Source organism: Hyperolius riggenbachi, chromosome 12, assembly GCF_040937935.1.
Source record: "Hyperolius riggenbachi isolate aHypRig1 chromosome 12, aHypRig1.pri, whole genome shotgun sequence".
NCBI classification, from domain to species: domain Eukaryota; kingdom Metazoa; phylum Chordata; class Amphibia; order Anura; family Hyperoliidae; genus Hyperolius; species Hyperolius riggenbachi.
This window is the reverse complement of record NC_090657.1, coordinates 179,462,635-179,485,529: the sequence shown is the minus strand read 5'-3', so window position 1 is coordinate 179,485,529 and position 22,895 is coordinate 179,462,635. Positions and strand designations below refer to the sequence as shown.

The 22,895-nt window shown below is 45.3% G+C and overlaps 1 protein-coding gene across 14 annotated transcripts in view; it reads left to right on the top strand.

The window, feature by feature from the left end:
• FAM110A (family with sequence similarity 110 member A) overlaps window positions 1-22,895 on the top strand; it is an 897,957-nt gene that overhangs the window by 328,453 nt on the left and 546,609 nt on the right. For 9 of the 14 annotated variants that reach the window (XM_068262828.1, XM_068262827.1, XM_068262817.1 and 6 more), the window contains one exon: window positions 14,172-14,258. The exons of the other annotated variants lie outside the window; for them this stretch is intronic. The gene's annotated coding sequence lies outside the window, so the exon portion shown is untranslated. The remainder of the gene's footprint in view (window positions 1-14,171; window positions 14,259-22,895) is intronic. 14 annotated transcript variants of the gene reach the window in all.

The window sequence follows — 22,895 nt, the reverse complement described above, 5'->3', positions numbered from 1 at the left end:
AGGAATCGTTAGAAGAAAATGGTGAGCTTCTGAGAGGAACTTATGGTGAGGTAAGTAAGTAATATTAATTTTTCAGTACCTCATGTTTGGTATTTTAACCACTTGAGGGTTTTTTCCCCTTGTGGACCAGAGCAATTTTCACCTGTCAGTGCTCCTCCCTTTCTTTCGCCAATAACTTAATTACTACTGATCACAGCGTAATGATCTATATCTTGTTTTTCTCATTACCAATTAGGCTTTCTTTGGGAGCGACAGTATACCAAGAGTCATTTTATCCTAAATGCATTTTAACATGGACAATAAAAAAAATGAAAAAATGCATTATTTTACAGTTTTTGGCCATTATAGTGTTAAAATAAAATGTTCTACTGTGGATAAAAGCCACACATTTTATTTGCCCGTTTGTCCCGGTTATTGCAGCGTTTAAAAATTTCACTAGTACAATGTATGGCGCCAATCATAATTAATTTGGATATAAATATGCATTTTTTTCAGTTTTGCGTCCATCACTAATTACAAGCCCTATATTAAAAATTAATAGGAATATACCACCTTGACATAAATTTAAACAAATTCAGTCCCTTAAGGTAACTACTTTTTTTTTTTTTAATGTCATTTTTTCCCATATATATATATATATATATATATATATATATATATATATACTGTATATATAAAAGTTTGGTTACTATGGGATGGTGTGGGAGGGAAATAGTTAATTATAAAAGTCAGTGTGGGGATTTTTATTAAATGAGAATTAATTTTGGTGTAATATACTACTTGGTCACAAGATGTCCTCAGTCATTATTTCCGTTTCACGTACGTAAGCACGTGAATCGGAAGTAATGCGTAGCAGTGTAACAACAGGAAGATACAATGAATGCCGGCGTCTCCTAGACGCCGGTATTTATTGAATCGGGGACTTAGATTTATGAATGGGAACTGCGGTCCCATTCATTAACCTCCCCTCTAAGGGTGGCCATACACGGTACAATTTTTCATTTTTTTTCGATTAGATAATTTAGTTCGACTATTCCGGTAGATCGAATATAAAGATTTTTCCAGCATGTCCGATCTGATTTATTCTCGAAAAAACCGGATAATCGTTTGAATTTCTTCATAAAAAAAAAATATTTTCAACTTTTATTTGATTCGATCATTTAGATCGAATAAACGTGATAATCGAACGTTTTTATTGTACCATGTATGGCCACCATAAGGGGCGGTAACGGCCGTGCGCACACGCGCAAATGGGAGCGAGCGTCGACTACATGCCGCTGCATGCAGACTTGCATTCACAGGCCCTGGTGCATCCTGTGAATTTTGCAGGGCCATGAATGTACTGCACAGCGTGCAACAAGTAGTTAAATACATTTACTCAGTTCAGCTTCACCTTAAAGAAAGCCTTCCTATTGTGTGATTGCTATGGTATTATTGTGAAAGTTTTATTAGTTACAATACCCCCTGGATCTGATTATTTCACACAAACAATAAATCAATACTGCGGGTATTTGGGAGTCATTTTAATAGCGTTAGAACAAGCTTGTGCCAGGCAATGGTAGCGGACAGATGGGCGGCTACTGATTGCAATTCAATTCAGTCCCTCGGGTACCATTTATCTTATATGTTCTTACTGTTGCATTTAATTACTGAAACATGCTTGATTGTGTGGTAGGCCTGGCACTCCGCTTCATATCCAAGCAAACAACTTCCATCACTCATATTTAAAGATTTACGGATTTTACCCACCCCACTGAATATGCATGCTCATTACTCTCTCCTGGTAGTGTGTGATGAGGCAATTCATAATGTGCGTGTAAAAAGATGGAGAACTGCGGCCTACTGGGTGGTCAAGATAAATTAGCTTCAAGGAGAGCGAGTATGAATTGGATGGGATAGAAGAGGGGAGGGAGCAGTGTCCTGGGTAACCCTGATTCTGCAGACTGAAAGACATGGATCGGAAAAACCCTCAAGGATACAAGAGACAAAAGGTGGCCATACAGCTAGCGATTTTGCGGCCTGATCGACCATCCTTTGCAATAATTTATTGAATCGGATGAAAATTGGTGTCTCAACAAGCATGTGCAATTGATGATTCAATTGATTTTGGGACCAAATAGGTCAAATGCATGGCATAGATTGAGCATGAAAGAAAATCTCGGGTCAAAAGTTCTTGGTCGGGTGTGCGGCGGTAATGGTGTTCGATATCGCAATGATTTTTCTCAAGCATGGCCACTAAGAAAGTTATCAGGTCATTAGGCAGCCATGACACCGCCACAACCCCAGGGGTCTCTCTCTTCCACTGGCTTTCTCTCGTTATTTCTCCCTCTACTTCTCATCTTCTGTCTCCTTCCTAACCTTCTGTCTCTCTTCCCTCTCTACGCTCGCTTTTCTCCCTTTGTCTTTCTTTTCCTATTTCTCTCTTTTCTTCCTTCACTCTCCCTCCTTTTCTAGGGAGTTTCTATCTCTCTCTTTCTCTCTGACTCTCTCCGTCTCTTGCTTACTCTCTCTCACTCTCCTTTTTTCTCTGCACTTCCTCTCCAAGATGGCTTTTTAGGGCATCTGAATCGCTGCACAGCAGTTAATCGCTGCAGAGAATTTTGCAGCTCAGCTCACCAGGCGTTCACAAGGCCCCCCCTTGGACCTTCCACTACATTCTATGGATTGTATATAAGCCTACTTATGTATATGTATTGTATGCTGATATACTGTACAATCACCGACCCTGTATGTGCCAAAAATAATTCTGGGTACAACGCCAGTTGTACTTGGCAAAATAAATGCTTCTGATTCTGACTGAATGAACCCCCCCTGCCGCTGTCCCCGAAGAGTAAAATATTCCCGTGCTGTGTAAATTCTTACCTGTCCCGGTGTCATGTACTGTTACACCCATTACCGAGTACCTGTACCACGTGACTTCAGGGGCATGTGTGACATCACACACTTACCCATGTGGTACATGCACCACATGGTACAACACTTGCAGTAATGGGAGTGACAGCAGAGGATGCCAGGAGTTGTGCAAACACTACAGGTGAGAATTTTCACTGCATGGGAACCGCGTGTTTGTGTGTGTGTGGGAGGTGTGTCTTATTACACTTGGGGGGGGGGGGGGCAGCAGATGGGAGAGACGTCATCATTAGGTCAGTTCCATGCTGAAATCTATCAGGAATCAGTTTGGGGTGTATGGGCAGGCAACAGATTTCAATCCAATCAGATTTGATCAGAGCCAAATATCTGTCTAATGGTCAGACTGCCCATAAACCAAGAGCCGACCACATGTGGATGGGGGTCTCCATTGGACTGCAAAAGACCAATGGGAATCCTCAGCAACAGGGAGAATTCTTATTGGTTCATGGTGGACCAATGAAAATTCTCCCTGTTGCTAGGGAGAATTAGTCTAATGCAGCCTATGGAGAGCCCCATGCTCCTGGGTTCAGAAGTACTGATCGGCGGCAAGACAGGTGAGCGGCGGTCGCGGAGCAGATGGCGCAAAGTGGATGCAAAATGGACGAAATGCTTACTATGCCCATTTTGCGTATGCTCAAGTGGGAACAGAGCCTTGAAGTGTACCCAATGTGAACCTAATTACAAAATTAGATACTTACCTAAGAGGAGGGAAGCCTCTGGATCCTCCTTTCCACATCCTCTGGGCCCCCACCATTGCTGCTCAGACCAGAGACCCTAGAACATATCTGACAAGGGCTTGTGTGATATGTTACGTGGCGGCACTTCTCTTCATCCTGCCTTGCTGCAATAATACAGCTGTGCCTGTGTGGTATGCTGAAGCTGCTCTGTGATACTGCAGAGGTGCGGCCGTTTCGCGCAGGTGCAGTATGGCTCTGCATGTACATGAAGAGAAGCACGGTTGTAATCATAGAGGACATAGGAAGCCTCCGCAGGATCCAGAGGCTTCCTTCTTAGTTATGAATCTAATTTTTCTCTTTAGGGTCACCCCGTATTTACACGACTGCCTAACGCCAATTGGTGGCCGCAAGGTGGGTCCCCCAGGACCGCCTAACGCTGAAAGGCGTCAAGTCATGGTGGAGGAGAGTGCAGGGGATTGCGCGTGTGGATGCACAAGCGCATCCCCGCTGAATGATGGAGCGGAGCGCCAAGATCAGCCTGCTAGCCCGCAGAGTGTTACACTAAAAAAACCCACACTTTATTTACATGTACAGTCAGAGTCTGGGCTATTTTGGGTGCCTGGAGTCGGAGTCGGGAAAAAATGCACCGAATCCGACTCCTAATGAATTTAAACTGTAATTAAAATAGAAAATATGATAAAATGTTCTATTTCTCAGCAGGGGCGTTTCTAGGGTCCCTGGAGATCGGGGGCACCTGTGGGCACCAGGCGGGGAGGGCAAAAAATGAGTGTGGCCATGGAGTGGGCGTGGTCATGGGTGGGGCCAAATGTACATGAACTTAGCAGCGGTGTAAGCTACGGATAACGGGCCTGCCCATCGAAATATTGGACGGAGCCCCCTGTCCTTTATTTAGATAATTTACAATCAGTATAGGCATAGATCAAAGATGTATACGCACATACAATTTTGATTGGTCAATCACTGACCCCCAATTTTATCACCCCCGTGCAGTAAGTGGGCCAACAGACAATGAATTTTATGAACAGAGCTAAAATTGGCTAATCAAAATTGTATGTGTGTACCAGGCTTTACAGCTAATACTGTACATACTGAAAGTAGCAGGGATCAGCATACAATACAGCTGGTTTACAATCAGTAAAGGCACAGAGTAACACCTTACACTGTACACACTGGAGGTAGATCAGCACACAGTGCAGGCACTAGAGAACAGCGTATACTGTACATACTGTAGGCAGCAGAATTTAGCACACTGCAGCTAGCGTGCCAAAAATATGAGGCTCACGTTGTGCGGCGTGCTTATCGCGCCGCACCAAAAAATGGGTGGGCCATGGACCAGAATATAGGTGTGGTAACGGGTGGAGACAAATTTACATGAACCTAGCAATGGTGGGACATTAGATTATGACAGTGGTGGCGAACCTTTTGGAGGCCGAGTGCCCAAACTGCAACCCAAAAGTCACTTATCTATTGCAAAGTGGCAACAGCAATTTAAACTAAATACTGTACAAACGTTTTAACTCATACATGAACATTATGGAAAATCCAAGTTGAAAATAAACTGTGAAGATAAACAATTTCATCCATCCTACTCCTGAAAAATGTATTCAATTTTTTAGAACCTCACAGTTTTATTTTCTGTTTTAAAACGCTAAAAAAGTAGGTTTAATGCTATTGTCTCATATGATAAGGATTCAGCTTTTCCCATAGTCTCGCAGTTAGCAATCATGTGACCCCCAACAAGACATATTCAGCAATCATGAGGCCCCCAACAAATCATGAGGCCCCCAACAAGACAAATTCAGCAATCATGAGGCCCCCAACAAATCATGAGGCCCCCAACAAGACAAATTCAGCAATCATGAGGCCTCCAACAAATCATGAGGCCCCCAACAAGACAAATTCAGCAATCTTGAGGCCCCCAACAAATCATAAGGCTCCCAACAAAACAAATTCAGCAGTCATGAGGCACATAAATAGACAGCATTTCACATAAGGTAGTGAGTGACAGGGACCCCGATAGTGAGTGACAGGGAGCCCCTTTAGGTAGTGAGTGAGTGCCAGGGAGCCCCTTTAGGCAATGAGTGAATGACAGGGAGCCCCTTTAGGCAGTGAGTGAGTGACAGGGAGCCCCTTTAGGCAGTGAGTGAGTGACAGGGAGGCCCTTTAGGCAGTGAGTGAGTGACAGGGAGGCCCTTTAGGCAGTGAGTGAGTGACAGGGAGGCCCTTTAGGCAGTGAGTGAGTGACAGGGAGGCCCTTTAGGCAGTGAGTGAGTGCCAGGGAGGCCCTTTAGGCAGTGAGTGAGTGCCAAAAGGGCAGTGAGTGAGTGCCAGGGAGGCCCTTTAGGCAGTGAGTGAGTGCCAGGGAGGCCCTTTAGGCAGTGAGTGAGTGACAGGGAGCCCCTTTAGGCAGTGAGTGAGTGGCAGGGAGCCCCTTTAGGCAGTGAGTGAGTGACAGGGAGCCCCTTTAGGCAGTGAGTGAGTGCCAGGGAGCCCTTTTAGGCAGTGAGTGAGTGACAGGGAGGCCCTTTAGGCAGTGAGTGAGTGAGAGGGAGGCCCTTTAGGCAGTGAGTGAGTGACAGGGAGCCCTTTTAGGCAGTGAGTGAGTGACAGGGAGGCCCTTTAGGCAGTGAGTGAGTGCCAGGGAGCCCCTTTAGGCAATGAGTGAGTACCAGGGATCCCCTTTAGGCAGTGAGTGAGTGCCAGGGAGCCCCTTTAGGCAATGAGTGAGTGCCAGGGAGCCCCTTTAGGGAGTGAGTGAGTGCCAGGGAGCCCCTTTAGGGAGTGAGTGAGTGCCAGGGAGCCTCTTTAGGGAGTGAGTGAGTGACAGGGAGGCCCTTTAGGGAGTGAGTGAGTGACAGGGAGGCCCTTTAGGGAGTGAGTGAGTGACAGGGAGGCCCTTTAGGGAGTGAGTGAGTGACAGGGAGGCCCTTTAGGGAGTGAGTGAGTGACAGGGAGGCCCTTTAGGGAGTGAGTGAGTGCCAGGGAGCCCCTTTAGGGAGTGAGTGAGTGCCAGGGAGCCCCTTTAGGGAGTGAGTGAGTGCCATGGAGGCCCTTTAGGGAGTGAGTGAGTGAGTGACAGGGAGCCCCTTTAGGGAGTGAGTGAGTGACAGGGAGCCCCTTTAGGGAGTGAGTGAGTGCCAGGGAGCCCCTTTAGGGAGTGAGTGAGTGACAGGGAGCCCCTTTAGGGAGTGAGTGACAGAGAGGCCCTTTAGGGAGTGAGTGAGTGACAGGGAGGCCCCCCCTCTAGCCGCCGCCGCCGCTCCCCCCCCCCCTACCTCTCAGCAGACCTCAGGATCAGCGGCGACCCGACCAGTTGTACGAGCGGGCGCTGGACGCACCCGCTCTATATGCGGAAGTGATGTCACTTCCGCATATCAGTGCGGGCGCTGGGTCCTAGCGCCCGCACGATTGGTCGCCGGCTCGCCGCCTGATCCTGAGGTCTGAGACTGTCAGTGACGCGGCGGCTGGATGGAGCCGCCGAGTCTGACAGAGGGGGCGGCCGGGCGGAGATCCGTGGCACCCTAGGACAGATTGGGGGCACGTGCCCCCCCAAAACAGGGCTAGCGACGCCCCTGTTTCTCAGATAATAGTCATCATAAATAATTTATATATACAGTAATAACTGTGCCTAGTCCACAAAAATGAAATAAACCAATCAAAATTAGTTACTTGTGATGCTTCAATAAAGCAGTCCTCATATTTTTAAAGTCAGATATACACATCTGATTGTGACTGTATATATGATGTGTACACAGGAATCTCTTATATATACTAAATAACATCTATGCTGTAAAAATAAAGCCTGATGTGTAGCCGTTTCACTAATAGAGATGGTCAATGAGATGGAAATAATTCTGTGTTGATTCTGATTTATGCAAATGTACTTTGCTCATGAAATCAAATAATTTAATGCGTTGTTAAAATTTGGTTTGGTGACTACGAATTAAATGGTACCTGAGAAGGATGCAATGAAAAGTGTTATACATACCTGGGGCTTCTTCCAGTCCCCTTCAGGCTAATCAGTCCCTCGCTGTCCTCCTCCACCACCTGGATCTTCTGCTATGAGTTTTGGTAATTCAGCCAGTCAGCGCAGTCCGGCCGCATGCCGCTTCCACAGCCAGGAGCGTTCTGCACCTGCGCAATAGTGCTACACAGGTGTAGTACGCTCCCGGTGGCGGAGTGTGTGCATGCGCACTACGCCAGACTGACTCATGTACCTGGACTCATAGCAGAAGATCCAGGTGGCGGAGGAGGACAGCAAGAGACTGATTAACCTGAAGGGGGCTGAAGGAAGCCCCAGGTATGTATAAAACTTTAATTTCATCTGTCTCAGGTTTACTTTGCTACACAGTAGTACTATACTCTACATATGCACTCCCCACAGAGCTGCAGGGAATCCACTGAGAATGTTGTGCACATTGAACACAGAGGTGTTGTCTATCACCCATAAACCTGGTTCAGATTGTGCATGAAGAATGTGTAATAGAGGAAGTATCTCCTTATTCGCCTGCAGAGTACCTGCACATCACTCTTACATGTACCCACAGTTACATTGCCTAGGGCCTGATAGATGTTCTTTGTTCTGGTCTGTACCTTTTACAAGTACTCTTACCAAGGACTAGTTTTAGTCTATGACTAAAGGGAATAAATATGGCAGTCTCCATATCCTTCTCACTTCAGTTGTGTTTTAAAATTCCTAAGCGTTGACAGTTAAGAGACGAATTTCAGGTTACATGCTTTTAATAAACAAGATTGTAATATGCAAATTAGAGGAGTCGGAGTCGGTGGAATCCTAAACTGAAGAGTGGGAGTCAGTAGATTTTTGTACCGACTCCACAGCCCTGCTGCGATCTACCGCAGCGCTGTGTGAGGGACAGCTGTGTGGCAAGAAGATCCCACTCATAGGCTGATGCCTATGAGAGGTGATCAACTCTGATTGGCTCTCCAGGGGAGGTTTAATTACATAAAATACTTATTTTTATTTAAAAAAAAAAACCACAACAATAAAATTAATTAAAAAAAAAATGACACATCGCAGCAGCAATCACATGCCACCAACAGAGAGCTCTGTTGGTGGCAACAAAGGGGGGGGCAGATTAATTTGTGTGCTAAGTTGCATGGCCCTGCAGCAAGCTGTTAAAGATGCAGAACATTGAATTGTAAAAAAATTGCTTGGTCACTAGGGGGGTGTAAGCCTGTGGTCCTTAAGTGGTTAAGTCAGATAAGGAGAGATATATTTAGAAATAATTAAAACAAGACTATTAATAACATTAGTTTTGTGAATCATTCCTACGCAGGAGTAGTGCGCTGTTTGCGTATCTCTCCAGCAGCAACTAGAGAGATACGTAGAGGGCGCACTTATCCTGTGACTGGCTCTGACTGACGTAAGTGACGGGACCCAGTTCCCGAAGCTGCAGACAGCAGAGGACGGCGGCGTGGGAGCGATCTAAGTGGATGGGGCTGGGGAGCCACCTTGTGGCCACCAGGTGTGTATAACACCTTTTAGTTAGTTCAGCTCTGGTACACTTTAAGGACCAAAAATTGGCTCCCATCGATGAATCACCGCATGGACCCGCCACTCTCGCCATTCACCCATCGCCGCTGGCCCTTCCTCTCTGCAGATGTTATGACGGCAGAGCTCTGTAAGCTGGTCAGGATACGATTTCATTGGCTCCTGACCCTGTGATTAATGTGAGCCAATGAGATTGGCTCAGTGGTCATGGGGTCATTGGCTCCTAACCGGCTCACAGAGCTTTGCCGTCATATTGACAGCAGAGCGAAGGGCCTGCGGTGGTGGGAGATCGGCGGTAGCGGCAGGTCTGTGCAAGCATGGTCATTGAAATCTACGCCCTGGCAGGAATAAGCAGCCACAAACACGGCGTAGATTTTACCACGGTCCGGAAGCGATTAGTGGCTGTTTGAATTAAGTCTGAGGCAGGTGCCCAAATTGAGGCGTTTCCTCTAATAAACTGCCTGTTGTGAATGTATTTATTTATTGATTTGTTTTTTAAAAAGTAAGTCTTAGGGCCTAAAAAAAGGTAGGCATACACTACACAATACGTTTTATAGATGAGGCATTCAATTTCATAGAAACATCAAATATTATCAAAGTCTAGCAAAACAAAGACATTCAGGCAGAGTTCACACTAGTTCAAAATTTGATTGTGATTTGTGATTCTCCAACAGCATGCAATTTGTTTCAACGACGTCACATTCTTTTGCTGTCATATGTAAATTTGCATTCACAATTTTCCTGCGTTTTGAATTCGGACAGTATGTCTGCTTATTTTTGTGTGTGATTCATTTTTAGTGCTTGTCGATTGAAATGCAGAACATTTGCATGAAAAAATTAGCATTTTCCACAAAACTTGAATGCAATTTTGAAGCTCATTACAGTACCAAGAAATAGTATGTGAACCCTTTCAATTATATGGATTTCGATACAAATTGGTCATAAAATATCACAGTCTGCTTAAACTAATACCACACAAATAATTAAATGTTACCATGTTTTTATTGAACACACCATGTAAACATTCACAGTGCAGGTGGAAAAAGTATGTGAACTCCTACACTAATGACACTTACAAGAGCTAATTGGAGTGAGGTGTCAGTCAGTTGAAGTTCAATCAATGAGAGATTGGAGGTGTCGGTTACAGCTGCCCTTCCCTATAAAAACACACTATTTTTGGGGTTTGCTTTTCCCAAGAAGCATTGCCTGATGTGAATGATGCCTCGCACAACAGAGCTCTGAGGACCTACGATTAAGAGTTGTTGACTTGCATAACGCTGGGAGGGGTTATAAAAGTATCTCCAAAAGCCTTGCAGTTCATCAGTCCACGGTAAGACAAATTGTCTATGAATGGAGAAAGTTTAGCACTGCTGCTACTCTTCCTAGGAGTGGTCGTCCTGTAAAGATGACTGCAAGAGCACATTACAGAATACTCAGTGAGGTGAAGACGAATCCTAAAGTGTCATCTAACGACTTACAAAATTCTCTGGCATATGCTAACATCCATGTTAGTGAATCTACGATACTTAAAACACTAAACAAGAATGGAGTTCAAGGGAGGATACCACAGAAAAAGCCACTGCTGTCCAAAAAAATACGTTGCTGCATGTTTAAAATTTTCAAAAGAGCACCTGGATGTTCCACAGCAGTACTGGCAAAATATTCTGTGAACAGATGAAACCAAAGTTGAGTTGTTTGGACTAAACACACACTATATGTGTGTAGAAAAAGAGGCACAGCACACCAACATCAAAACCTCATCCCAACTGTGAATTATGGTGGTGGGGGCATCATAGTTCGGCGCTGCTTTGCTGCATCAGGGCCTGGAGGTATTGCTATCATCAAAGGAACAATGAATTACAAAGTTTATCAAGACATTTTGCAGGAGAAGTTAACCTCCCTGGCGGTATACCCGACCTAAGCTCGGGGTAGGAAAAAGATGCTGTGAGTGGTAAGCCCGAGCTCAGGTCGGGGTAGAGAATTCCCTGCATTCTTATGTGTTTTGGAGTCACGCACGCGATCGGCGCTGCGCAGAGAGACTCCAGCCTCCTTCCCCGGCTATCTGCTGCTGTCTACGGCTTCTCTGGCCACCGGGATCCTCATATCCCCGCCCCCTCGTTCCGGGGCCCCGGCAGCCAATCAGTACGGTGGAGCAGCGGTGGCGGCATGACGTCATTGGGGGCGGGACAGATTTTTAAGGGGGACTTAATTTTTACACAAGGAAAAAGAAAACAGAGACAAATGCACCCCATGTGTATATGGATATAAACGTAACTGACTCGCTGCGAGGGACCGCAAGACCGGTTTGTCACAGTGAGGGCACAGGGTGGCTGTAAAAGCCCCAGGTAGGTTAAACTCTCTTTTGTTACAGCTTTATAGAGTTCCTGCAGAATTCATGCAGAGTGGTTACTTCCTGGTTTCCTGGGAGCACTGAAAGGGTTAACCTTCTGGGTTTAGATATTAGCACAGAACTCTGCATGCAGCTGACAGCTCAAATTACTCTTGCTGATAAGGGAGAATTAGACAGGCTGTTCTCTGTGAAACACACACTCAGGGCTGGTGCACACCGAGCGGCTTTTTGGGCGTTTTCAGATCCGCTTGCGGCTGCGGATCTGCTTGGTCAATGTATCTCAATGGGGTGGTGCACACCAGAGCGGCAGGCGTTTTGCAGAAACGAAAAATGCCTGGGTGAGGCATTTTTGGATTGCGGATGCGTTTCTGCCTCAATGTTAAGTATAGGAAAAACGCAAACCGCTCTGAAAAACGGCACTTCAGAGCGGTTTTGCAGGCGTTTTTGTTACAGAAGCTGTTCAGTAACAGCTTTACTGTAACAATATATGAAATCTACTATACTGAAAACCGCAGCAGCAATCCGCAAAACGCTAGCAAAACGCCTCATAAAAATAAAAAAAAGCGTTTAAAAATCTGCTAGCGTTTTGCGGATCTGCTAGCGGGTTTTGGTGTGCACCAGCCCTTAGTGCTGAAACCCACTAGCAGCCTTTTCTAAGCACTAGTGATTTAAAAACGCTCTTGCTAATGCAATACTATGGGGGATTTTTTATAAAATCACATCCCTCAAGTGGGATCACACCCATAGCATTTCATTAGCAAGAGCTTTTCAAATCACAAAGCGCTCAGAAAAGCACCTAGTGGGTTCCAGGCCTGAGGCCTTGTTCACATTGTGGTCAGCTCGCGTGACCGTTCACGATGGCCTTATTTTGAGGTGTTTTTTCTTTCCGATTCACTGGGCTTTTTCGGGGGGGGGGGGGGGGGGGTTGGATTAGCGGTTTCCGACGCGTTTTTTCTAATTGTTTTGATAATTCAGTCAGGAAGTGAACTCTTTGATCCGTAAAAGAATAAATACAATGTATTTATTCTTAAAAACGGGAATGCAATCGCTACACAAAGTGGTTTTGTGAGCGTTTTGCGTTTCTCCTATACCTCCCATTATAGCAAAAACGCCCTAAAATGGCTCAAGTACCACTTTTGAAAACTGACAGCGCATGGAACGCTTTAGTCTGAGCTACACCATAGCACAACATTTGGAAAAAAAAATTGAACAAAGCCACAGGGTGGATTTCTCAGGCTGGGTGCACACATAGCAGGGAACGCAGCATTTTATGCAGCAATGTTAGTCTATGGGACGCAGAAGTGTTGCCATAATATGCAGGCTGGCTGCCAAAACACACATAATGAAAGTCTATGGTAACCAGGGCCGGGCCGAGGCATAGGCTGGAGAGGCTCCAGCCTCAGGGCGCAGTGTAGGAGGGGGCGCACAAGTCATTCAGCTGTCATTTCTAATTGTGTTTGAAGCAGAAAGAAATAAGAAAAGGGGATACATAGCAGTGACTGCAAGCCAGATAACTAGAGATTAAGGTGTTGGGGAGGTTGTGGGCCCTGTGGCGCCTCTTAGTCTAATAGCAATCAGTGTGTGACGGCTGGGGAGGAATGGATGGAGGGGCGCACTTTGGTGTCTCAGCCTTGGGTGCTGGAGGACCTTGTCCCGCCTCTGATGGTAACACATATGCATTGTGTTTTTCATGCATTTTTTCTTTATGCTTTTTTTTTTTTATTAAAAAGTAAAGATCTCTGATGTGTTTCTGCTTCCTGTTGTCTTCCTAGTGATTTGCATACTCTTTTTAAAAAAAAGCACATACAAAACGAATATGCGTTTTCCATTAGCGAACCGCAAACACATTCAAATGCACAAAAAACGCATGAAAAATGCATCTGCATTTAAAAAAAAAAAAAAATGCAAATCACAAACGCACCATCCTAAAACGCTACTTTTTCTCACTATGTCATATGTGAACCCAGCCACAGTGTTTACCTTGTCTCCTGTGCAAGAGTTTAGGTCCAGTTTAAGACAGCCTGGCATAACAGGCTCTTTTACATTAAATATGAATGCAAGGAGAAATGATTTGCATCTCATTAACCATCCCTAAACACTATTTTTGGGAGCTTCTGGAGAGTCACACAGCAACTGTATTTAAAGAGTAACTCCAGTGAAAATAATGTAATAAAAAAGTGCTTCATTTTTACAATAATTATGTATAAATGATTTAGTCAGTGTTTGCCCATTGTAAAATCTTTTAAATCCCTGATTTGCATTCTGACATTTATTACATGGTGACATTTTTACTGTTGGCAGGTGATGTAGCTGCTGCATGCTTTTTTGGCAATTGGAAACAGCTGTAAACAGCTATTTCCCACAATGCAACAAGGTTCACAGACAGGAAACTGCCAGGAGTACCTCGGTAGTCAGATCTTCTTGTGGGAGGGGTTTCACCACAATATCAGTCATACAGAGCCCCCTGATGGTATGTGAAAAGGAATAGATTTCTCATGTAAAAGGGGGAATCAGCTATTGATTGGGATAAAGTTCAATTCTTGGTCGGAGTTTCTCTTTAAGAACTGCTGTTACGAAGCTGAAAAGAAAAGCAATCTGAGCTCACTGCCAGTTTAGGAAATACTCACCTGGCTGCAGACTAAAATGGAAAGATAATATTTAATGCAGAAAATTGCAGCAGAAGATCTTCTTTGTGTTCCAGGTTTGCTGATTCAGTGACATCCCCAGTGGAGATACTCAGAGATGCGTTACTAAGTCAGGACCAGGATTTCTGTACTTTTGTCCAGAGGTGAGCTGTGGTGGTATTGAGCTGAAAATTCTGTGTGCATCCCGATAGCGATAGCCATGCATTGTGATTCACAGTGAACATCTGCTGCAGATTTTTAGCAGGCAAGATAAGAGAGACTTGCTGCTGTTTTACCGCTCGTGGATTTTCCCTGCTTTTTCCCAGGTTTGTAAAAGGGCTGGTTGACAGGGGCTTCTGCAGAGTTTCTGCTTGCCGTCTCTTTTAAATAACGTTGTGTTTATTTTTTTAAGAATGCCAGCGTTTAACAGCTAAGCTTTTTATTTAAAGAGAACCTGAGATGGGCAGATAGGGGGCAAATGGGACCCAGAGGCATGTTCTCTGCCTCATGACATGCCTCTGGGTCCCCCCACCGCCGCTCTCTGCCCCACCACCACCACTGCGCTATAGCCCCCCAAGATTAGTGACAATATTTGTTGCTATCTTGGAGGTAAACACAGGGAGAGGGATTGCCCACCAGGGGCATTTCTGCAGGGTTTCCAGAGCTGCCATTGGGCAGCTCTCTCTCCCTGGCCAGCCACGCCCCCTGCCTCTCCCCCGCCTCCCTGCACGCTGGGAGAAAGAATCAATTTCTCCTTGCAGCGTCATGACCTATAGGTCACGAAACTGAAAGTGGACCAGCACGGCCCACAGGAGTGGGGGTTTTTTGTGGCCTCCTGATCCGCTCAGCTCCCCGGATCAGGTAGCCTACTTTTTTTTTTTTTTCATTTTTTTAGCCCACCTCGGGCTCTCTTTAATGTCTTTTAAGTGCGTATCATTTGAGAGCATTGTGTCTTTTGGGCTTTTGCAGGAAGTCAATGGAAAGGGCTGGGATTTTAGGGCTTTTGTTGGCTTTCAGTGGCTTTGCTGGCATTCAAACATGGCTCCAGCAACAGCAAACGCCTTCTATAAGCTGCATGTTACTTTTTAAAGGAAACACCGGGATCAAGTGCCAGGCCTGCAAAAGCTTGTCCCGAATGCTCCCATTCACTTGCATGGGACGGCAGTAGATCCCTGAAAACGTTGCTTTTAAAACGCCTCATTTAACGCCAGCAAAACGTCTGTGTGAACCAGCCCCCTAAGACACTGGCTCTGTCCCTAGTTGACACTATTGACAGGTTTGTGTAAAAGATGGATGTATTGTAAACAACCTCAAAGAGCTGTGTGATGACAGCCGTATAGTTACTGCTGTATAATTCATTTATAACTTACATGCTAGAGGGTTTTTGGCCAAGGCGAGCAGTCAAGGTTGTCTGTGCTGAGAATCTAGTGTGTGCGTACAGTCTCACCGATACGTTGCCGAGTGATACCAAATGCAGGATCGTCTCAGCTGAGCACATTGTCCTCCTTCTTACCGCTCCTGCTGAAAGCCGCTCCGTCCTGCACTGTGCAGTTATCTTTGCTTCCCCCTCTATAGCAACAACACTAGCTACAACCTCCCAAAGCATCACTACTGCACTCAGCCTTGAACTGTTGTCTGAGGAATCAAGTCCGAATCCCCACGGGTGACATTTTGTCATGTGTTTGTACATACTTTAAAGCAAGGGTCCCCAACATCTGGTCTGCGGCCCAGTACCTGGCTGCTGCTACATCCCATGCCTCTCCTCAATGCAGCGTCTGCACAAGCTGGAAACCTCCAGTCCCGCCCCCTCCATTTCTGCTCCTTCATTAGCTGCGAGTGCACGGCGTCCCCTGCACCCGGCTACATCACGCTGCTACATCCCCTCCTCTTCTCACTGCAGTGAACAGCCGCGACTTCAATGAGGGAGGCCCTGTGTGGTACACCCACATGGAAACTGACTACCTATTCGCAGAGGAATACTGGCAAACAGCAGGCGAACCCAACCCCACCCCCTTCCCCCGGTCCTCAGAGAAATGTTTGCACTGGAAAGCGGTTCCCGGGACGAAAAAGGTTGGGGACCGCTGCTTTAAAGGATAACCGAACTGAAAGATAAAATTTAAGCTTTACTTCCATGGGGGTTCTTCCATCCCCTATCAGTCTATGCAGTCCCTCGCTGCAGTTCCACTGCTCTCCAGGGTGCCGCTAACCCCTCTAAAAGATCCTCGGCCACAACTGTGGTCACTGGCTTCTGTGCATGCGGGGGCACGTCCGAACGACTCTCTCGATCGTGCTCCCATAGCCAGGAGCGTTCTGTGCATGCACAGTTTAAGACTTAGTGAACTGCAAAAGCGCAGAACGCTCCTGGCTATGGGAGCACGATTGAGAGAGGCATACGGATGTGCCCGGGGATGCACAGGGCACATATGTCTGTCACCACAGCTGTGGTTGGTGATCTTACGGAGGGGATAGTGGCACACTGGAGAGCAGCGGAACTAGGGACCATATACGTAGACTGCTAGGGGCTGGAAGAATCACCAGGTAAGTAAAGATTAAAGTAAATCTGTAATAAAGAAAACTTCCCCGGGGGGTTCTTACCTACTAAGGGGGAAGCCTCTGGATCCTAATGAGGCTTCCCCCATCCTCCTAAGCCTTGGCTATCCAGCCTGGCAGCCCCCGAACAGAAGACGTCAATATTTACCTTCTGCGCTCCTGCACAGTAGCGGCACTCCGATGGTTTCTGGCGGAGATAGCCGAGCCCGATCGGGTCCGCTCTACTGCGCAGGCAACTTGCGGGTTTTTTCCACTGGAGGGCAGAAACCTGGGGAAGAAAAAGAATATACAACGTCAAGACTCACCTCTTCATGCTCGTATACCCCCGCTACACCAGCACCATAATATGTTCTGTTAGACACCCTCTCAACAGAGGCACCTATTGTCTCCACCCCACCCTTTAGATTGTAAGCCTCTGGCTCCTCCCTAGTGTTTCCAGCTTGATTATGCAATCTTAGGCTCAACACACACCATATAATCTTGATTGTTCAATCTTACCACTTTCATGTAGTATAAGAGCTTATCCAATCAATCATTCAAGGTATTTTCAATCTGTTGGCCCTTATACTACATAGATTTGGTAAATCTGTACAACCAAGATTGTATGGTGTGTGTTGAGCTTTACTGACATTACTGTCAATCACTCCTCTTGTGGACTCTATTTTGACCTATGGCACTACTGTTATCAAATCATTTGCATGATCTTGTTCTGTTGTGAGTTTCCTGTATGTCCTACCTTGTATGTTAAGGCCTCGTTCACATCATATAGCGCAGATGGATGTACGATCGGAACGCAACCCATACGATCGCACGCCATCTGCACTGCGCTGAGAGACAGGAGAGGTCTGTGATTGCTGCTGGAACTACTAAATGAGGTGAGCCATGCTGCCGTTGGTGATAACAATACTCGGGAGCGGAGGAGGACAGAAGGGGGATGCGGAGGACACAAGGAGAGAATACAGGGAGTACCTGACATCATGGTGGGTCAGCGGTTCATATCCGCAGGTGTTCCTAAGTCGGGGACTCCTTGTGTTTGGCATATAAGAAGCAGGGACTTTTTCTGCCTATTTTGGGGAGAAGAAAAGTGTGTCTTAGGCCTCGTTCACTCTAGGTACAATTTTGTGCGCTTCTCAGAGCACATTGCGCTGTGCGTTCTGCAAGGTATTGATTTTCCCATGTGATTAATGTGCCTGGTTCACCTCTATACGCGGCGCTGAGCTGCGTTACAAAAACGTACTGTGTTGAGCTGTAAAGCGCACATCAATGCAAGTGAATGAGTGCACTTTGCATTTTTTACCACTAAACGAAAAAAACAACAACACATTTTCGTTTGAAAACAAATCTTTATTGACAACTGCTACTGCTACAATAAACAAAACATGGTTTAAAAAAAGCGCACTAAAACGGGGACAAACACATGTATTTTTTATGATGCGCTTTTATATGTTTCTCAGCGCACCCACTGTGAACGACGCCCAATAGGCAGAAAATCATGGTATGTACTTCAGTATTTGCAGAGTGACCAATGTGCTGTGGAATGGATTTCCAGAGGAGGAGAGAGGCTGGTGAGAATTCCTGTATATGGGAATGGAAGGAGGCGATTCTAGTGGAGTACAGAGAAGAAGGTTGTGTGCAGGGCGAAGGTTGGGTGGTTCGTGGAGATTAGCAGATCAATGAATGTCACAGATTGCGAAGAGCTTTGTGGGTCACAGTCAGGGTCTCTTTTATTGGACTCATGTTTATTTCTGTATGAGGCTGCACTCATTATAGTGGAGAATCCGCCACCAAGGAGTGTGTTAGGTTAGCACATCGTAGGCTGACCTACAGTGATCTCCCTCGGACACTATTAACCCTCTGAGTGCGATCTGACTTGCCAAAAAGGCAACATCTACGGGAGATGCGAAGTCATTGTTTGTTTCTGAAATTCAGCGTATCAGTAATACAATCTGAAGCCCGACATCCTCATGTGTTTACACACAGCTTTGGAAATCGAAAATCATCTCTTTTGACAGGTGAAACCTGCAAGATTTCTCCCTCCATTGAAACAACAACGGGGTCTGTCTTCTCCTGCGGGGTGCTGCATTTTTATCAGTGTTTTTGTTCCTGCCCTGGTGACTGCGCATATTTAGGAATGGATCTCGTGTAGCCCTCTTTGTCCTGTGGGCCCGTTTAATAATCTGTCTTGCTTTTGTGCTCCCCTGCTCTGCATTTCTCCGCAGAGGGAACGTACAATTTTCGTAGGAGGCCCCCATCAAAGCCGGGCTCCTTGTAATGTAATTCAGGCACATCACACAAAGGACTGCAGGTGGCACATTTTGTCCGCGGAGCAGCCAATCAGAGCTTGCGAGCGTCCCCAGCTGCCTCCATCTGCAACCCCTTTTCCCCCCGGTCTTGGTGTAGCTGCTGCTCCCAGTTTGCACAAAGGACCTTATTCCCAATCGGATTTTTATAGATAGGCCTTAGATATTTTACCCCCCGCGACCCCTGGAGCGTGATACAGCTAGCTGGGGGGACGTCGCCACAGCTGAGACGCGCGGAGGCCAATTAGGCAAAGTGCTGGCTTATTATTACAGAGGGGCTCGCGCAGAGAACAAGCTGGCCCTGATGTAGACAGGCTACCATATGTGGAGGGCTTTGTTATGTAAATTCAGGTCTTAAAGGAGTCTGTGTGATAAACTGCTTGTCGACTTCATATCATCAGCCCCCCAGATTACAGAACAGGTGCGGGCAGAAAAAGGGACGTTTATTAAAGAGGCACAGGGGAAATATTGCCTTTTTTTAGTGCTGTTATTCAGCAATCTTGCAGGTTTATTTGCTTTTCATGTGAGGCTTGTCCTGCTAGCATGGACTTTGTTTCCACTCAATATTTACTTTAAATTGACAATAATAATAAGATGTAAAAATCCGCAGCTCAGCAAGAATTTAGTTGGAAAAAAATGTACAGTATTTGTGGCTATTTTTTTGCTATTCAGGGGGTGCGTGATGTAGCACAGGGTTTCGACTTCTTTCCTGGATTTCCACTTTAAATACACAAAAGGAACCTTAAAGTCCTCGTATTTAGCCTTGTCGGACTCCAGCACACATAAAAAGGGTTGTGATTTTTCATAGATGGGTGTTTTAATAGCATTGCTTTTAAGCGGACCTGAACTCAACTTCCTCTCTGCTCTAATAGATAAGCAACAGCATAATAACCCTTAAACAAAATAATTTCTTTGTTACAGCTGATACAAATCCTGCAATAAATCTACAGTGTGTCTACTTCCTGCTTTCATGAAAACAGAGATGGGGTTAACATCCCCCATTTAGAAATAAGCTGCTCTACTGAGGCAGCCAGCTGACACAGCTGAGAGATCAAATTACACTTGCGATTAGTCACAGATGAGGGGGAATTAGGCAGGCTAAACTCTCTAAATACAGGGAGTGCAGAATTATTAGGCAAGTTGTATTTTTGAGGAATAATTTTATTATTGAACAACCACCATGTTCTCCATGAACCCAAAAAACTCATTAATATCAAAGCTGAGTATTTTTGAAAGTAGTTTTTAGTTTGTTTTTAGTTTTAGCTATTTTAGGGGGATATCTGTGTGTGCAGGTGACTATTACTGTGCATAATTATTAGGCAACTTAACAAAAAACAAATAAATACCTATTTCAATTATTTATTTTTATCAGTGAAACCAATATAACATCTCAACATTGACTAATATACATTTCTGACATTCAAAAACAAAACAAAAACAAATCAGTGACCAATATAGCCACCTTTCTTTGTAAGGACACTCAAAAGCCCGCCATCCATGGATTCTGTCAGTGTTTTGATCTGTTCATCATCAACATTACGTGCAGCAGCAACCACAGCCTCCCAGACACTGTTCAGAGAGGTGTACTGGTTTCCCTCCTTGTAAATCTCACATTTTATGATGAACCACAGGTTCTCAATAGGGTTCAGATCAGGTGAACAAGGAGGCCATGTCATTTGTTTTTCTTTTTTATTACCCTTTCTTGCCAGCCACACTGTGGAGTACTTGGACGCGTGTGATGGAGCATTGTCCTGCATGAAAATCATGTTTTTCTTGAAGGATGCAGACTTCTTCCTGTACCACTGCTTGAAGAAGGTGTCTTCCAGAAACTGGCAGTAGGACTGGGAGTTGAGCTTGATTCCATCCTCAACCGAAAAGGCCCCACAAGCTCATCTTTGATGATACCAGCCCAAACCAGTACTCCACCTCCACCTCGCTGGCGTCTGATTCGGACTGGAGCTCTCTGCCCTTTACCAATCCAGCCACGGGCCCATCCATCTGGCCCATCAAGACTCACTCTCATGTCATCAGTCCATAAAAACTTAAAAAAAATCGGTCTTGAGATATTTCTTGGCCCAGTCTTGACGTTTCAGCTTGTGTGTCTTGTTCAATGGTGGTCGTCTGTCAGCCTTTCTTACCTTGGCCATGTCTCTGAGTATTGCACACCTTGTGCTTTTGGGCACTCCAGTGATGTTGCAGCTCTGAAATTTGGCCAAACTGGTGGCAAGTGGCATCTTGGCAGCTGCACGCTTGACTTTTCTCAGTTCATGGGCAGTTATTTTGCGCCTTGGTTTTTCCACACGCTTCTTGCGACCCTGTTGACTATTTTGAATGAAACGCTTGATTGTTCGATGATCACGCTTCAGAAGCTTTGCAATTTTAAGAGTGCTGCATCCCTTTGCAAGATATCTCACTATTTTTGACTTTTCTGAGCCTGTCAAGTCCTTCTTTTGACCCATTTTGCCAAAGGAAAGGAAGTTGCCTAATAATTATGCACACCTGATATAGGGTGTTGATGTCATTAGACCACACCCCTTCTCATTACAGAGATGCACATCACCTAATATGCTTAATTGGTAGTAGGCTTTCGAGCCTATACAGCTTGGAGTAAGACAACATGCATAAAGAGGATGATGTGGTCAAAATACTCATTTGCCTAATAATTCTGCACTCCCTGTACATACAAGGTGCATTTCTCTGTGTTCTCCTTCTGTTCCTTGCAAGAGTTCAGGTGCACTTTAAAGAGACTCTGTAACACAATTTTCAGCCTTATTTCTTCTATCCTATAAGTTCCTATACCGGTTTTAATGTGGTCTGTCTTACTGCAGCCTTTCCTAGTTGCACAGTGGCTGTATTATCTCTATCCAGCGGTGGCTGGATAGTTTAATGGTTAAGGGCTCTGCCTCTGACACAGGAGAATGTTCAAATCTCAAATCTGCCTGTTCAGTAAGCCAGCACCTATTCAGTAGGAGACCTTGGGCAAGACTCCCTAACACTGCTACTGCCTATAGAGTGCGTCCTAGTGGCTGCAGCTCTGGTGCTTTGAGTCCGCCAGGAGAAAAGCACGATATAAATGTTCTGTGTTTGTTTGTAATCTTCTTTCCTATGCTGGCTTTGTCAGCTCAGGCAGGAATGTGCTGCTCTGCTGTGATAGGATAGAAGTTATGCACACCCTCTTCACGCCCCCTGCAGGCTCTGACTGAGCTTCTCTGAGCCTGTCACATGCTGGTTAGCAGCCATGTTTTTTGTTTGTAAACACTGCCTAAAACTGTCAATTACAAGCCAGGATTGCAGCAGGGGGTGGCAGAAACAGCAAAGAGGGGCACAGGAGAACATAATGAATAGAATGGTATGCTTTTTATTGTAAGAATTTTAGAGTACAGATTCTCTTTAAAGTGGATCTGCAGTCACATAATGGAGACTTTACAGCCTTTCATTGCGGTCTATAGAGATGCTCAGTGATTGGCTACTAATTCTGCCTTTCATGTATATTTGAAGCAAATTGGAATTGGCTAATTAGATGCAGTCCCTTATGATTTTGATCCAATTCCAAGGTTCATACAACATGCATGAAATTTACAAGCAAACCTGGAGTTATTTGCATCACATTAAATCGGTACTTGCGTATTATCCCGTCAACAGCATAAGAGGTTCTCCTTACATTGATGGTGACCGTAGTTTAGCAGCCTCCTGTAAACATTCTCTTTAATCCCCTGCCAAGACAGGACTACTGTTGGAAAGCTAAAGCCCAATCTACATGATACGATTCTTTGTATGATTCGATTACGATTCTATTTACGATTCGATCTAATCCGACATGTCCCATCGGGATTCGATTTAGTTCGATTTGCAATTGTAAAACAATGGCAAATCGAATTGCATCGAATCAAATCCCGATCAGACATGTCAGATTTAATTAAATTGTAAATTGTGTAGATTGGGTTTAGTCTC